The 15,267-nt window shown below is 39.5% G+C and overlaps 1 protein-coding gene and 1 long non-coding RNA gene across 3 annotated transcripts in view; one reads left to right on the plus strand and one right to left on the minus strand.

Moving 5' to 3' along the window:
• Positions 1-9,613, minus strand: part of cd4.L (cd4 receptor L homeolog) — a 48,060-nt gene extending 38,447 nt beyond the window's left edge. For both annotated transcript variants that reach the window (XM_041570182.1, XM_041570185.1), the window contains exon 1: positions 9,522-9,613. The gene's annotated coding sequence lies outside the window, so the exon portion shown is untranslated. The remainder of the gene's footprint in view (positions 1-9,521) is intronic.
• LOC121395808 lies at positions 323-10,799 on the plus strand. The gene is made up of 2 exons (XR_005962690.1): positions 323-898; positions 9,528-10,799. It is a non-coding gene; the product is annotated as an uncharacterized LOC121395808 (long non-coding RNA).
• The last annotated feature ends 4,468 nt before the right edge of the window (positions 10,800-15,267 follow it).

Consider the following 15,267-nt stretch of genomic DNA (forward strand, 5'->3'; position numbering starts at 1 on the left):
AACATTTTGGAAGTAAAAAGAGGGACAAAATTTTTTTTTCCGCATGTAGCGCAGCAATTATTTGACCACACCCCTTTCTGTGGCCACACCCTCTAATTACCATGTTTGTTTTACAAAATTTGGCAGGTTATGAAAGTTTGAAAATATTTCTCCTTATCTAAACTGTGTTTTTGTGTCTCAAAATTGTTACAAAGTATCTTATTTGCACCTATTAGCTGTTCTGGGCTCTCTGCTAAAAGCCAATTAAGTGAGAAACTTTGTTTCTTTTTCTGGCTGTTCAGTGCAGAGAAAAGAGGGACTTTCCAGTCCAAATAAGGGACTGCGGGTTGAGCTGTCAAAAGAGGGACTGTCCCTCCGAAAAAGGGACAGTTGGGAGGTATGGCACCAGTCTCCATTCGATCAACTGCAGTCTGCAGTGTGAGGAGGTGATAATAGGAACGTGTGAGTGGAACACCAGGACGCTGATAAGAGCAAGCCAGCAGCGCCAGTCTCCATACGTTCGGCTGCAGCCCTCAGTGTGAGGACGCGATAACAGGAGCGTGTGGGTGAGGGGAACACGAGGACTCTGACAAGACTAAAGACAAGCTTCGCTGTAAACGTTGGAGGGACGGGACCGTTATCTACTTTAAAGCCATTCTAACTACATGCGAGCTTAACACCGGCGATCCTGTAAGTATAAATCAAGCAGGGACCCGGTGTTTTAGTATATGGAAGCGCACATTGGCCTCTGTCTTTCTCTATTTTTTATTTGAGGTGGAGCACGAAGGGGATACTGTGTGTCAAACAGGAGAATTAATCACCACGTACCTGTCTTCCATCTGCCTGTATTTAAAGATCTTTACGGAACTGTTTTTTCAAAAAAAGAAATCGATCTGTTGTGAGGAAAAGCACTTTGTTGGTGGGAGTTTATTTAATATAGGAAGCGCATACTGTTTTTATTTTTAATTTACCTTTTGGGGCAGAATCCCCATTTTTGTTTTGCGAATCCACTGGTTGCATCTGCGCAAAGTTAAATTTAATTTTTATTCACTTTTAACTGCAGTGTCAGAGAACCTGATAGCCAGGGCCCATTCTGGGAGCCATTAGATAAATAAAAATAAAACTGTGAGGGGCCCATGCTTGGATCAAGGGGGCTGAGTGTAAAACCTACTCGTCTGGTAGCGCTTCACCACAACGACAATTGAGGGTTTTTTTGTGTAAATATGTTTCATTTTTATAGCAGAGTGAAAGTAAGGGCTGCATGTGATTCATTGTACTTTAAAAGTGACACTTATATAATACAGACACCGAGGGGCAGATTTATCAAGGGTCGAATTTGAAGGGTTAATAAACCCTCGAATTCGACCCTTGAAGTACAATCCTTCGAATTCGAATATCGAATTCGAAGGATTTAGCGCAAATGCTTGGATCGAACGTTCCAATAAAAATCGTTTGATCGAGCGATAAAATTGAACGATTCGAACGATTTTAAGCGATCGATCGAAGGATATTTATTCGATCAAAAAAAGCTTAGAAAAGTGCTGGGGAAGGTCCCCATAGACTAACATTGCAGCTTGGCAGGTTTAAAGTGGCGAAGTATGAAATCGAAGTATTTTTTAAAGAGACCGTACTTCGACTATCGAATGGTCGAATAGTCGAATCAGTCGATCGATTTCGACCCATTCAATGGTCGAAGTACCCCATAAAATACTTTGAAATTCAAATTTGTTTTTCATTCAAATTCTTTGCTCGAGCTTAGTAAATCTGCCCCTGAGCTTTCTGAAAATATTGCACATAAAAATATTGTAAAAATAATTTTGTATCTCTGCTTTCACTTTCTTGGAGTTCAGTAACACTGTGTAGCTTGTGAGACAGAGAATTCCCTGTGAATATGATTCATATACAAACTGCTGCATAAAACATAAACTCCTACAAACGGGGACAAAGCAGTCACTCCTTGTGTTCATATTAGGGGGTTTTGTGGCAGAAAGGTCTACAAAATAGAACACTACGGCGACTCAAGGGGGCCCATTTAAAACTTCGAATTTCAGCGTGATTTTTGGGTACTTCCACCATCGAATAGGCCAAAATTCGATTCGAATTGAAAAAACGTCGACTTCAAAAATCAAAGTACTGTCTCTTTAAAAAACTTCGACTTTGACACTTCGCCTCCTTAAACCTGCCGAATTGCTGTTTAGCCTATGGGGGACCTCCTAGAACCTTTCTGAGGGTTTGGCTAAGTTTTGAGTAGTCAAAGTATTTTTTTTTGTAAAATCGTTCGAATCGTTCGGTCGAACAATTTTTACTTCGATCGAAGAAGGCTTTTCGATTGAAAAAATACTTCGACTATCGAAGTTTCAAATTCGATGGTCGAATTTTAAAGTTTTTTAACTTTGAAATTCCACCCTTAGTAAATGTGCCCCAAGGTGTTAGAAGAAAAAAAAGACCAACCGAATTTTATTAAAAAAATCAAAGTTTTTCTCTGCGGGTGAATAGGCTGTATTCAAATCGTTTGAATCGAAGAATGATCGTATTCGATTGAACTCTATTCGAAGTATTTTAAAAAAGAACTTAATTTCTCAAACTCTGACTCCAGATAGGTTCTAGGAGGTCACCATTAGTCTAAAACAGCAATTCGGCAGGTTTTAGATGGCGAATAGTTGAAGTTAAATTTTTAAAGAGACAGTACATGATAATTTAAATTCAAATTGAATTTAGAGTATTCCCTCTAAAATTTACCCGAAATATGGATTTTTTTCATTTAAAAATTCACCTCGACCTTTGATAAATCTGCCCCTTAGTGTTACACTTCAACAACCACTTAAAGGGAAGCAGGTTAGGCAACACTTAGGGGCTGATTCACTAAGCTCGAGTGAAGGATTCGAATGAAAAATACTTCGAATTTCGAAGTATTTTTTGGGTACTTCGACCATCGAATTGGTTAAATTCGTTCGAAGTCGAACGAAATCGAACGAATCGAACGAAAAATCGTTCGACTATTCGACCATTCGATAGTCGAAGTACTTCCCCTTTAAAAAAAACTTCGACCCCCTACTTCGGCAGCTAAAAGCTACCGAAGTCAATGTTAGCCTATGGGGAAGGTCCCCATAGGCTTGCCTGTGATTTTTTGATCGAAGGATTTTCCTTCGATCGTTGGATTAAAATCCTTCGAATCATTCGATTCGAAGGATTTAATCGTTCGATCGAACGAAAAATCCTTCGATCGATCGATCGCAGGATCAGCGCTAAATCCTTCGACTTCGATATTCGAAGTCGAAGGATTTCAATCCGAGGGTCGAATTTCGAAGTATTTTTAACTTCGAAATTCGACCCTTAGTGAATCAGCCCCTAAGTGCCATCTGGCCTAACTGTCACTATTTTGTTCTACTGCCCCCCCCCCATCTATCCCTCGTTCTTCTAGTGACTTCTGCTTTGTAAGAATTTATTTGGATCTGCTAAAGGTAGAGGTGACAATAGCTCCCAGCTTGTACAGGTATGGGACCTATTAACCAGAATGCTCGGGACCTGGAGTTTTCCGGATAACGGACCTTTCGGTAATTTGGATCTTTAGACAGCAAGGGGCAGATTTATCAAGGGTCGAATTTGAATACAATTTCAAATTTCCTATTGTTTTTTGGTCAAAATGGACAAAAATCGAATTGGGAATAATCCAAACTCGATTCGAATTCAAAATTCGAGATTTAGCAATCCTTTACCCTGGGAATAATTTGAATTAGACTATTCGCCACCTAAAACCTGTCAAGTTCATGTATAAGTCAAAGGGGAAAGGTCCAGTGACCCATTGGAGGATGTTAATAGCCTTCCTGACATTCGAGTTTTTTTTTTTTGGAGGAAAAAACTCGATTCGAGTTTAGTCGAATTAGATTCTAGTTTTCGAGTCGGTGATATTCGTTCGAGTTTAAGACGTTCCAATTTTTTTCGAGCATATTCGAATTTATTCGAGTAAAAAAAATCCACATGAGTTCGAAATTCAACCTTTGATAAATGGGCTTCCCCGTCTACTTAAGATTAATTTAAACATTAGATGAACCCTCTAGTGAGGATTAATTATATCTTAGTTTGAACCAAGTACACGGTTTTGTTTTATTATTACATAGAAAAAGGAAACCAATTTTAAAAATCTGAATTATTTGATTAAAATGGAGTCTATGGGAGCCGGCCATCTCGTAATTTGGAGCTTTCTGGATGACGGGTTTGCAGATAACGGATCCCATACATGTAGTAGTAAATCCATATTTTGCTATGCGTTACGGACCTTTAGTGTCGATGACAGAGCAATACACACCTGCCTTAAGTAGACAGAACGGTCTCCAAACTAAAGTAACAGTCTCCTTCCAATAACTTAAAGGGGAACTATCGTGAAAATAAAAATTAAATATAAGCTTCAGCATAAGAAACTTTCTAAATACAATAAATTAAAAGATTCTGTACAGTTTCTGAAATAATCAAGTTCACTATTCCTTTCTCAACATCTGTTTCTCTTCATGCAGCAGTTGGCTGTCAGTAGGGATGCACCGAATCCAATATTTGGGATTAGGCCGAATCCCCGAATCCTTGGTGAAAGATTCGGCCGAATACCGAACCGAATCCGAATTTGCATATGCAAATTAGGGCCAGGAAAGGAAAAAGTGGAAAAAAAATCTTTTATGATGAAAAGTCACACGATTTCCCTACCCGCCCCTAATTTACATATATAAATTAGGATTCGGTTCGGCCAGGCACAAGGATTCGGCCGAATTCGAATCCTGCTGAAAAAGGCCGAATCCTGGCCGAATGCCGAACCGAATCCTGGATTCGGTGCATCCCTAGCTGTCAGATAATCATTGACAGTTAGATTCAATATATCATATAGGGGGGCTTATTTGCCTAGAAGATGTATTAGAGCTCACTCCTTTAAAATCACCAGACATCATGGGGCCCATTTACTTAGTTCGAGTGAAGGAATAGAATAAAAAAACTTTGAATTTCGAATGATTTTTTTGGCTACTTCGACCATCGAATTGGCTACTTCGACCTTAGTCTACGACTTCGAATCGAACAATTCAAACTAAAAATCGTTCGACTATTTGACCGTTCGATAGTACTGTCTCTTTAAAAAAAACTTCGACCCCCTACTTCGCCACCTAAAAGCTACCGATGTGCAATGTTAGCCTATGGGGAAGGTCCCCATAGGCTTTCTAAGCTTTTTTTTGGTCGTAGAAAAATCGTTCGATCGATGGATTAAAATCCTTCGAATCGTTTGATTAGAAGGATTTAATCGTTCGAAGCCTTTGAAGGATTTACCTTCGGCAGTCGAATATCGAGGGTTAATTAACCCTCGATATTCGACCCTATGTAAATCTGCCCCCGTGTCTCTCTACATGCAGAATTTGTGCAAAAGGCAGTTATTTTGTTAGATTTTGTTGGTACTGGAATCCGTTATTTGAGTGAGCTCTAATACATCTGCTAATTCATCTGCTAGGAAAGGGAGCCCCCCTATAAGATATATTTTTGGATCTAACTGTCAGTGAATATCTGACACCCAACTGCTGCATGAAGAGAGAATGAAGAGAAACAGATGCTGAGAGAGGAATAGTGAAGATAAACTTGATTATTTCAGAATCGATGCAGAATGTTTAATTGATTGTATTTAGAAAGTTTCTTATTTCAGTATGAGGAAGCTTATGTTACATTTCATTTTCACGATAGTTCCCCTTTAAGCTCTCTAGAGAGTATTTGGACCTGCTATAAAGTCAGCTCTGACAAACGGATTCAAGCGGCGCCTTCATTTTATTCAGATAAATCTATAGGCAAAGTCCCCCCATGGCTACAGACACAAATTAATCTATAGGCTGAATCTGAAAGAATTAAAATGTCAGATTGATATCTTTTTGCAGAATTTCTGTACCAGGTTATAGTTAGAACTTCTCTAACTGACACTGTATAAAACTGATGGAAAAAGAGACGCCAGCGGGGGGAGGGTAAAGGTTACGGCGAGAATAAGGTCTTCAACAACAGAGTTAAGTGTAATGTGATGGGAAGATCAATAGAATGAAGATGCCATATTAAACAGTCAGGAACACAAATAAGATTTAAACTGCCCAATTCACATTAAATAATAAGCGATTGGTAATGCTGGGAAAAAAATGATAATTCCAGATCTATAAAATATTTTTGGGTGTTTTTTTTTTCTTTACAAGATGCCCAAAATATATAACCAGTTTGGACAAAGACGCCCATAGATTTTCACCGCATTAAAACTCTGATTTTTATTCTGTAACGTTACCAGTCAGCTGAGTGAGTGCAGTTTGTCAAGCCTTTTAGCCCATAGAAAACAATGACATTTGACTTTTCACCTTTACATTAACTGTTAGTATAATGTAGAGAGGGATATTGGGAGACAATTTGCAATTGGTTTTCATTTTTTATTAGTTATAGTTAATGTTTTATTCAGCAGCTCTCCAGTTTGCCATTTCAGCAATCGGGTTGCTAGGGTCCAAGTTCCCCTAGCAACCGTGCATTGATTTTTAAGAGCCTGGAATACAAATAGGAGAGGCCTGGATAGAAAAATGAGTATTAAAAAGTAACAACAGCAACAAAGAAAATCAGGTGAAGAAGGCAAAAAACTATAAAAAAGAAAAAGGAAGACAAAGTGCTTAAAATTAGCCATTGTAACAGGAAGTCCGTTATCCAGAAAGCTCCAAATTACTGAAAGGCCATCTCCCAAAGACTTCATTTTAATATAATAATTAAACTTTTTCAATATGGTTTCCTTTTTCTGTGTAATAATAAAACAGTCGCTTGTACTTGATCCCAACTAAGATACAATTAAACCTTATTGGAAGCAAAACCAGCCTATTGGGTTTATTTAATGTTTATATGATTTCTAGTAGACTTAAGGTGTGAAGATGCAAATTACCGAAAGATCCGTTATCCAGAAAGCTCCGAATTGAGGAAAAGCTGTCTCTCATAGACTTCATTTTTAAAATTATTTCCTTTTTCTGTGTAATAATAAAACAGTAGCTTGTACTTGATCCCAACTAAGATATAATTAATCCTTATTGGAGGCAAAACCAGCCTATCGGGTTTAATTAATGTTTATATGATTTTCTAGTAGACTTAAGGTATGAAGATCCAAATTACAAAAAGATCCTTTATCCAGAAAGCTCCGAATTGAGGAAAAGCTGTCTCCCATAGACTTCATTTTTTAAAAATGATTTCCTTTTTCTGTGTAATAATAAAACAGTCGCTTGTACTTGATCCCAACTAAGATATAATTAATCCTTATTGGAAGCAAAACCAACCTATCGGGTTTATTTAATGTTTATATGATTTTCTAGTAGACTTAAGGTCGGAAGATCCAAATTACAGAAAAGATCTGTTATCTGGAAAACCCCAGGTCCTGAGCATTCTGGATAACAGGTCCTATACACGTACATCGTACTTGATCCCAGTTAAGATATAATTAATCCTTATAGGAGGCAAAACCAGCCTATTGGGTTTATTTAATGTTTACATGGTTTTCTAGTAGACTTAAGGTATGAAGCTCCAAATTATGGAAAGATCTGGTATCCGGAAATACCCAGGTCCTGAACATTCTGGATAACAGGTCCCATACCTGGTTGGAATCCAGCCACCTCCCATAGAGTTCTCTTTAAGCCAATCATTAAAATAAAATAAATTTTTGTAATAATAAAACATTACCTTGTACTTGATCCCGACTAAGCTGCATAAATTCATATTAATGACAAAATAATCCTGTTGGGTTTATTTTATGTTTATATTATTTTTAAATCACAACGCAAAAAATGCCCATCCAGAAAAAAAACCCAGGTCCTGAGCATTACAGATAAAAGATCCCGTACTTATAATAAGGGGGGTAACTACAGAGGAAGCAGACCCTGAGGCTGCAGGGGGACCCAGGGGTATAGGAGGAGAAAATGAGAAAGGACAATGTCTGGATACGTTCGGGCCCCTAAAATGAATTTGCTGTGGGGCCCAGTAACATCTAGTTACACAATTACATATACGTAAGCTATCTTTTATCCATTGAATTCATTGAAACGTGGGTTTTATTAGAAATAATGTAACCCTTCTGTAAAATATAAAGATATCAGAAGTCATTTTTAAGTTTCACGACCTGTATAATAAACTTATATATGGCTGTGTATGTAACTCCTCGATGACTTCTAAGATCCTTATATTTACAATACCGTATTCCGTTCATTCACTGAATATTATTAAATATCCGCCTGCTTGTGTGCCCTTTATATAAATAATAAATTCCAAGAGAAGCTGGCCTGTAGTAGTTTACATTGGGACTGTACCTTAAGGTGTAACGACGGACGTAAAGCTGAGTAAGAATTTTATATCTCCCGTTAGTAGAATAACGATAACGACCAGGACTTGTGCTGCAAAAACGCTGCATGGACATGCGTGTGACAGTCGTGTGTGATATCAATAATGTTTTCACGGCCCTTCTTATTTACTAAAGCTACGAAATCAGCATCTTTAGTTCTATTAATGACCTAATTAAGTAGAACACACAAAATCATGATTTCCTGCATTGTACAAGTCTCTGTTTATCTACAACAGTTGTGCATTTTAAATCTGACAAAAAAATGACTCAGATACAACTAATATCATTTCATTTCGACACAGATTTCTTCTTGTAATCACCTTATATCTATATATACTGTATATATATATATATCAGGGACATGTTCATCTATTATGATGCCTGAGTACGTCAGAAATCCACACGCGGAACATGATGGGGTTATTTATCAAGGTCCGAATATCAGAAGCTCGAATAAATCGTCGTTTTCATAGCAAAAAAATAACTTTTTCGAGATTTATTAAAGTCTTAAAACTTCTAAATACCCTTGAGGTCCTGTATAAGTCAATGGGGAAGGTCCCAGTGTCTGAGCTGATTTTTGTACCGATAGCCGATGATTTCAGGGTTTCTACACAAAAAACTCTTTGTTTTTGTGGAGTTTTCGGGGAAAGCATCGAATTTTGCCCAACCCTATTTTTTCAGGCTATTTTCTTCATAAATAAGGTCCATTCAGGAATTTGTAGTCGCTCGGATTTCTAACTTAGAATTACTGAGATAAATTCGGACCTTGATAAATAAACCCCAATAAGTTCCGATTAATTTGTGTGAATCGTAACATGAGTCTTTAGGGTTCCTTTGAATCTTTAAAAAAAATTTCGTATAAGCGCTTGTTAATGGGAACATGGTGCATTTAGTTTCAGTTTGTCTGTCTAACGACTGTATTTGTAAGAGCCATTATAAAAGGAGAGTATCAGAGCGTAAAATTATATTTTGGTTAGGCCCAAGGCAGAGGGATTTACGTAGGGGCTTAGAAAACCCTTTATAAATCAGGTTGGGTGATTAAGCTAAATTTGATTAAGTCAACATTGATAAAGGTGCTGTTCACCTTCAAATCACTGATTTAATAAGAAAAAATGTAGAATATCAACAATGAAATGAACAGAAAAAAAGTGAATTTACCAACAGTTTACAATGTGTGTCTTACCTGCAGGATTTGGGTCACAGCTGTCTGTAGTCCCGGTGCATTCTGCTCCCCTTTGGGTCTCGCCTCGCACCCGCCTCTCTCTCTCACACACAGGAAGTCTCTGATCTGGGTCCGCTGAACATTTGGGGAAATGAAAGAGCAGCCAAGAGGGAAGAGGATACGACAGTAGAGAGAAGACACAATCGCAAGATCATGAATACAGTAAAAGCTCTGACTTTGAGGTTTTTAAGTACTGAACTTGTGGGCATGACTTGGGTAAAATGTGAAAAGTCCTAAAAAACAAGCCCTAGAAAACTTGCGTAAAGGCTAAGAGGAAGGACTTTATTACTCGCCCATGGGTCTGCCATTCTAGTGACAGTCGTTTTCGCCATTGCCACGTAAAGAGGTAAAATAAATGTAGGTGTAAATAGTTACGTTAATGTGCAACCCCTAAGGTTGGTCTGTAGGTTAATTCCCCTGCAGGAGATCATATGAGTCAGTTTCTTGCTGAGGAACTTACTCTTTTGGCCTAGGACGATCTAGAGGCAACATCCAGACCAAACTGACCAGACCTACGGGGAGGTTAGTACCGTCAGGGCTAGCTAGAGGATAGTAGTGGCAAGTGAGTTTAGGAGTGAAAGTTAGAGAGGGCCATCGAATCTTCGCCAGCATTAGCCACTTCACCATTTAGTAAATCTGCCCCAAGGAATGACTTGGTGGGGGGTAGAGCCCCTAAGGCGATAGTGCGCCATTATTAGAGATCTGAGAGTGTAGGTATAGGATTCGTTCAAGGGACCTACAGTGGAAGCTTGGGCACTGTACATGGAGGCCTTATTGAAATATGCTCTAGGGTGCGCGTGTGTGTGTGTGTGTGCGTGTGTGTGTGAGAGAGAGCAATTCAAACAGAGAAGGCAGGAGTAGTAATTATTGTACAATTATCATCCTTTGCTGGCAGCCAGAGTCATCAGTAAACGGTGGGCTGAGTTCATTGCACTTGTGTGAAGATGTCTTCTTCTGTCAGCAAAGGTCCTGTAAGTGTCTTACAGTAGTGGGTGCTCACCAGCCATGGGTGGCCCCTTTACAGCCATCTTGCCTCACTGACTCCTTCTTGCTCTTCTTGCTCTTCCAAGCCTAACTACAGCTGTCCCTCTGCTGCTCTCCACTGTGCAAGGCCAATCTTACCGGTGTAATACTGAACTATGGCAGAAAGGGCTGATAAAAAGTCCTTGGCTGGGGCCCACTATAGTCACTGGCCCTCTGGGAGATCCACTGGTACTATAATAAACCAGTCCAACTCTGCTGTTGTCTCATGCACTCTCATTACATGTGGAGCAGTCATTCCCTACATCAGGTACAGGACATATATATATATATATATATATATATATATATATATATATATATATATATATATATATATATTATATTATATATATAATAATCATTATACCCAGAGGCTTTAGAAGTTAATGTACATTATAATATGTTTAAATGGCAACTACAAATGGCACCCATGTGATATGGTTTATAAATATCTTATCTTACCCCAGTTACCTTGCAGTGTCTACTGGACCATCCCGCTCTTGTATTTCCAGGGGACAGTAATGATTGGCGTGCCTTCAAGTACACGGTACATGTATATATACACGCATGTCCAACACATGAAGTAGGAGGGTCAAACCACAGAGGAGAAGAGAGCTCATTACCATATAGGGCATAGGGTTCCTGGCCAAGTGCAGAATCATAGCAACTTTGTGTCATAAAAGCAAATACAATAACTAATGTTTTGTTAGGTTTCATTTGCCCTTTCATTTAAAGTACAGACATGGGTGTGTGTGGGCTTGTGGTTATATTTACTCTCTCAGCTGCCAGTCTATGTTTCTTTTTAGAATGTTTCTTAGTAAAGTGTTGTTTTTCTGTTTATGTAACAGTCTGGTCAGGGCCAGAATAACTGTGCCGGATGTGTGGCCTGCATCGTATTGCACATCTTCACAACAGAGTTGTATATCTGACTTTTCTATATATCATAGAAGGTACCCCAATAGGTTTAATTAAGGTATTTTTCCATCTAATGGTATCCCTCACCCGCTGCAGGCTTTCCCCAGTACGACTGCTCAACACTGTATTTTATTTATCATTTGAAATACATGAAAAGAATTAAATACACACCCTCGATATTCGACTGGGAATTAAAATCCTTCGACTTCAAATATCGAAGTCGAAGGATTTTAGCGCAAATAGTTCGGTCGATCGATCGAAGGAATAATCCTTCGACCAAAAAAATTTAGGAAAGCCTATGGGGACCTTCCCCATAGGCTAACATTGACTTCGGTAGCTTTTAGATGGCGAACTAGGGGGTCGAAGTTTTTTCTTAAAGAGACAGTACTTCGACTATCGAATAGTCGAACGATTTTTAGATCGAATCCTTCACTCGAAGTTAGTGAATCGGCCCCTAACAGTAGAAATGCTGCACATTAGGTTCTCCTTACAAACCCATGGCGACTAAAGCCCTTTAGCAGTGAAGATCTGTTCATACAGACACACGTTTAAAACAAAGCAGCTTCATATTCCGCTTGATCGTTTCCAATGACCCCTTAGCTTTGCCTTTAGAGGATTGTTTAACCTCTGGGCTGGTACAGGAAGTTCAGTATATAAACTACAGTATTTATATATTAAATATAAATGTAATATAAATAAATAAATATAAATATACATTTGATATCAAATATTAAAGGGATAGTGACACACTTCAGGTTTTAACATGCACATGTCTCTATACCTTCATAAACTCTAGAGCTACTATTCTTTCCACATTTAGTGATCAACCAATCGTTGATTGCTACATCATAATCAGGGTCGCCATCAGGGGGGCACAGGGGGTACAAGTGTCCCGGGCCTGAAGGGGGGCCCGGCAGTGCTGCACTTTCAAAAGAGCCGGGCCCCCCTTGGCTGCACCAAAGCCTGCGGCCATTTCCGAAGTCCCGAACAAACGAAATGCGGAAGTGCCGAAAAGCCGAACAGCTGAAGTCGCGAAAAGACCCAAAGTCACGAAAGGAGGTGAAGTTGAAATCTTGAAGCCACGAGTTCAATTCCTCTGAGCACCAATGTGGGGTTTTTTTTTTTATCCCCTGGCTAACAATGTATTATTTTAATATTCTATAGGCCCCTGGCACCAATTCTTTTTAAAAAAATATTCTTTGGGGCCCCAATTTTTTTGTAACTTATGAGGGGGGCCCTGGCGCCAATGTTTTTTTTATAAAATATTCATTGGGGCCCCAATTATTTTTTTTAAAGTGTAGGGGGGCCTTGACCACCAATTTTTAAAAAAACTTTTAAGGGGGGCCCTGGCACCACAGTATTTTTTAAACTTATAAGGGGGCCCTGACCATCAATAGCTTTTTATAACTTGTGTGTGTGTGGGGGGTTTACCTTTTTTTAGCGCTGACGTCTGTGTGGTCTTTTAACTGTTGTGTGGAGTGGGCGGGATCTGGGGCGGGGCTTGGGGGTTTGTTGTACAGGGCCCCCGTGATTTCTAATGGCGGCTCTGATAATAACTACGGATGCACTGAATCCATTATTTCGGTGGATCCCTGAATCCATTGTGAAAGATTTATATGAATACCGAAACAAATCCTAATTTGTGTATGGAAAAAGTCACGTAATTTCCATCCCCGCCCCTAATTTACATATGCAAATTAGGAGTTGGATTCAGTTCGGCCAGACACAAGGATTCTGCCAAATCCGAATCCTGCTGAAAAAGGCAGAATCCTGGCTGAATCCCGAACCGAATCCTGGATTCTGTGTATCCCCCCTAACAACACTGGTCCAATTAGAAAACGTTTCATTTACCACCACTCTTTGTAATTTATCTTTTAGCCAGTTCTCTATCCAGGTACAAATACTATGTTCCAACATTCCTTAATTTAACCAGAGACCTTCTATGTGGCACTGTATCAATTGCTTTAGCAAAGTCTATTATTCTTTTTTTTATTGCTTTCTTTCTGTTCTGACCCCCTACCCTTCAGTTTCCTTTCTGACTTCCACATTGGTGCCTGGTTACTAGGGGAGTTAAGCCATAGCAACTAAATAGCCGTAAGAGATTAAAATCTGACAGTTGCTGAACAGAAAATGTAAAATCCATAAAATTGTAATTATGATCAAGTGCAGACTGCCATAGAATACCACTGTCTGCAAATTGCCCCTTTAAAGGTCCGCTTATTTGTTAGTGACACTTTACGGCAATGACTTTGTCTACTTTAAAATATAAAACATGGAGTGCTGGGGGCCCCATATATGTGAATCATGATCCTGTGACTGTGAATGAACTTACAGCCGTGCTTTGTTGGGTGGGGGAGCTGAGTAGAGTCCAGGTGCTGCTGTGCCCCCTTTAGAATAACTGACGGTGCCCGTGCACTGCTCATACAAAGTCGCGCTGTTAGACTGGCACAGATGTACAAAGTGGGTTCTAGACTCTGCCGGCAGCACAGACACCTGGTGACACTTTTCTCAGCTTTGTGTGTCACTGATTCTGGGGAACCTCGTGCAGGAAATGAGCCCTGAGCCCCATCACTCACATTCCCACAGGCCCAGTCTCTGCTATAATATTGGATTTATAGCCATGTCAGTGATCCAGGAGCCATGGCCATGTCAGTTTAGGTAGGCACTCAATTTCCTTGACTACTTGCTGGTCAGACTGGTGGGAAATGACCAGCAGGTGGCGATGTTGTAACAAAATTCATTCATATTAACAGTACTTGTATCCCTTAATATCTTGGAATTAAAAATAAATAAATAATGAATGTACATGGCAAAAGTGCTTAGAATAGAACCCTCGTTAATTTTCCATTCACTTATTTTTAAGGTTTACTTATCCTTTAAAAGTGTCTGCTCCCTAAGCAGAATCCCAGACTTGACATGGGTCCTATTCTGAAAGGGTTCTAAAAATATCCCTCTTGTAGTGCTGGACATACTTCTCTGCCCCTGTTTCAGACATAGTTCAGACACTTCCACCAGTATGGAAGCAAATTTACTAACCTCCGAAAATTGGCCAGCGACGGCTTCGCTCACAGCGCAACCCTTCGCCAGGCGCAGATTCGCCAGGACAAAGCTAATTCACTAAAATCCAAAGTTGCGTGTAGGGCGCCGAACGATGTCGAAGTTGCGCTAGCGTTGGCTAATTTGCATACGGCGGGAAGTTAAAGTACAATGAACGTATATGTTGCAGCAAATACATTACATTACACAAGCCCAGGGAACCTTAATAAAATAAAGTTGTTATATTGCCCTACACATGAGCCCAGTGTAAAGTTTATGTGCCATATGTTAGGAAATATAGGGGGGAAGCCGGTTACCCCAAAAAAAAATTTACATTATTTTTCAGCCTATCACCCTGAAAAAGGGAAAGACACCAGCGTTTTTTGGGACTTAGAAAAAAATTAAACTATTTTTCGAGGAACGCCTATCTACTTCACCTGGTCTGAGGTGGCGAAGGCAAGTCTGGCGCAAGAGGTAACGTTCAGTAAAATCCGCATCTTAGTGAATTTGCGTAGTTACGTCCATTCGCCAGAGCGCAAATTCGCCAGGCGTTAGAAAAAGAAGTCTATCTCCTTCACTAGCGAAGTAACGCCGACGACTGTTAGTAAATTAGCGAAGGACCGAAATGAAGTCACGCTGGCGAATTTTCGCCCGCGTTAGTCACTTCGCCCTTTCGTAAATTTACCCCATAGTATCTATGATTCATTTCAGTTTCTGGCATATACACAAATTC

The sequence above is a fragment of the Xenopus laevis genome, chromosome 7L (assembly GCF_017654675.1).
Source record: "Xenopus laevis strain J_2021 chromosome 7L, Xenopus_laevis_v10.1, whole genome shotgun sequence".
Lineage (NCBI taxonomy): Eukaryota > Metazoa > Chordata > Amphibia > Anura > Pipidae > Xenopus > Xenopus laevis.